Below are 3,276 nucleotides of genomic sequence, written 5' to 3' on the forward strand. Positions count from 1 at the left end.
ACTAACAGATGTCCTATCATCACAAACGCTTCACCACTTCCATCATTAACAGATGTCCTATCACCACAAACGCTTCACCACTTCCATCATTAACCTGTCTCTTATACACATCTAGATGTGTATAAGAGACAGAGCACGGTTTTAGCACATGTCACTGAAAGTTCTATCAAACGCTTATGGCTACATCGATCTGTCTGATTTTTGGTGGAGAGATGGAGAAAAACATAGGGAACAAATCTTGACCTTCCAAAATTTTTTAACTCTGTTACTTTTCGAGTTACAGCCATTCAAAGTTGAGTATAATTTTTTTGGGACACCCTGAATAACGACCGTATTTCTGAATAGTAGTCTTCGTCGGCGTTGGTGTTACTCCAAGCTTATTGCCGTACTTCTGCTGTCTGTGATCGTTACCGTACCACATCTGACGATGACTGTGCCCGTATTGTGTTGATGACCGTACAAATATGGCGAAATCATGGCCGGTAATCTTAGATATTTAAGTTTTTATACCGGAGACGTATAGTGGTATGAAGGATCTTCGAGCGGCCGTTATTTCGAGACCCGGCGCCCAAAGGCCGGAGCCAGACTGTACTGGCGCGACGGCCACCACAGTAGAATAGCCTTTCGACTCGAATTCTAGGGTCTTTATATAGGCAGACATCGCGCACAAATAAGCCTACCAAAGATAGTCGCGACAGTTTCGAGCTTCACAAGGGTCAGCCCTTTTGACACCCTCGGCCATTCCGAACTATAAACAAACTCGCACTCACGGTTTTCTGCCCCAACTCTGCGGCCAAGTCACATCCTGCCTGTAATTGCTCAACATCGCTCGGGCCTTCTTCACAACTTTAAATCAGCTGTGCTTAATATTAATATTCAAACTAAAGTCAGAATTATCTACGCTTTATTCATGATTAACATAGTCAATGTAGACCTGGTAGTAGCAAATATTAATTTTTTAGTTAAATGTTTGTCCCGAAAGCTCATTTTGTTCACAGATTAATTCCGTCCAAAAAAAAAAAAACTTCCTTCGCTGATAACCTAATAAATTTTGAAAAGATTTGTTATTTTTCGACATCGTGTCGTAGTTGTAATGATGACCTACGTTATCGTGACGCTGTTACATCCATGTTCTGCATTTTAAGTATATTTTCGACACTGATTAAAAACAAGACTCCAATGGCGCTCTCCTTTTCTTCGTTGAGTGAGGGAGCAGTAGCACGCCTGACAGTGTAATGTGATCAACTTCAGCATCACAGTAGAATGGCTGCAGCAGTTGGTGCAAATCTCGTGAGTGTCGAGCTATCTCAAGTGTGGGTGGTGTAGTTTACACTAGGGGAGCCAATAACCCCACCTTTATATGGTAATTACTCTGGGGAAGCCAATAACCCCGTCCCCACACTTTAGTTACTACCGGGGAGCCTATGCCGGGGAGCCTAAAATGCCTAGCAACTTACGGACCAGGCAATAAGTCCAGCAGCTATCTCAATCAATCGTCAGTTATGGAATGATCGGGTTCCAAAGGCCGGATCCCTTGTGAATCAAGTCACGAAAAGTTCAAGAATCGGCAACAGGCCATGGGCCTATTTCTTCAACNCTACGGCGCTTCTATGTGCCTTGATGAGTGCCCTTATGTGCCTACGGCGCTTCTATTTGCCCTGATGAGCGCCCTTATGTGCCTACGGCGCTTCTATTTGCCCTGATGAGCGCCCTTATGTGCCTACGGCGCTTTTATGTGCCTTGATGAGCGCCCTAATGTGCCCTACGGTGCCTTTATGTGCCCTGATGAGCGCCCTTTGTGCCCTACGGCGCTTCTATTTGCCCTGATGAGCGCCCTAATGTGCCCTACGGCGTCTTTATATGCCCTGATGAGCGCCTTTTGTGCCCTACGGCGCTTCTACTTGCCCTGATGAGCGCCCTTATGTGCCTACTGCGCCTTCATGTGCCCTGATGAGCGCCCTAATGTGCCCTACGGCGCTTCTATGCGCCCTGATGAGCGCCCTTATGTGCCCTACGGCGCTTTTATGTGCCTTGATGAGCGCCCTTTGTGCCCTTCGGCGCCTTTTTGTGCCCTTATGAACGCCCTTGTGTGCCCTGATGAGCGCCGTTTTTACCCCTTGTGGACGCGGGCGCTGTAGTCGAGATGGCGGTTCGCAGGGTTCATGATGGAGCGGGCGTACGCTGGGCTATCTCTGAACCGCTGGGTCGGGTTCCGCGTGTCAGGGTTCGCCAAAGGGTTCACTGAGTCAATGTGTTGGGCCATATTTGGGCCGCTGTATGAACTAGTGAACATAATGTTGGGACCCAAACTTGGGTCAATGATCATTTTTCTGGGTCCTTTTGAGAAATCAAATACTGGTTTGACTTTGGGTCCCTCAATGACTTTTGGCCTATTTGACGAGTCAATATCCGGGGCTACGCCAGGGCCGGCAATAATCTCTCTGGGTCTGTTGGAAATAACTGTGTTTGTGTCCTGGTCTGAGTCAACAGTTATTTTTCTGGGCCCATTTGAGAATACAATGTTTGGGCCTAGCACAGGATCAACAATAATTTGTTCAGGCCCTCCTGGAGATAGCACCTCTGGGCCACTTCTTGGGCTAAGGACAATTCTCAGAGGTTGCATTAGCTGGCCCCCAGCTGGGCCTGGGCTCACAATTGTTTTTTCGGGTCCAATTACAGCTGCAGTTACCCCTGGGCCGACAGTTTCTCCTCCTGGGCCAGCTAGACAATTGGCGACGCAAGAATTAATCGCTTCTGCGCCATCTGACTGGCCTTCAGACGTCGTATTCAACTCTGAGGCTGCGGTGACTAATGCATTTGTTGAGGAAGCAGAGACTGAGTCTGGATTGGCTGGGACTGGACTGTCTGGGAATAGAGCGACTGGGACTGGATTGGCTGGGACTGGAGTGGCTGGGAATAGAGCGACTGGGACTGAAGTGGTGGGGACAGGAGTGGCTGAGACTTCAGTGGCTGAGCTGGCTGAAGCGGTAGTTTCAGCCGAGGCAGGAGTGGCTGAGGAGGCTGGTTTAACGGCTCTCTTCAAGATGGCCGAGGCCGAAGAATTAAAGTTTTCTGAAGCGGTCGCCGTGGCAGAGCCACTAGTGGCTGGTGGCTGCAGCCAGTACAGCCACTTGTTGCCACTCACTTCATCCACTGTGGCGCTCATTACGAACGCCCCTCGCCCCCCCGCTGACGCCACACGCGCTGTGGGGGGAGAGGAATAATTGGGACATTCACTCATTAATGAGGCGCTTAATGAGGCAATGTGGCTGAGTG

Source organism: Hyalella azteca, unplaced genomic scaffold (assembly GCF_000764305.2).
Source record: "Hyalella azteca isolate HAZT.00-mixed unplaced genomic scaffold, Hazt_2.0.2 contig8835, whole genome shotgun sequence".
Taxonomy (NCBI): Eukaryota; Metazoa; Arthropoda; class Malacostraca; order Amphipoda; family Hyalellidae; genus Hyalella; species Hyalella azteca.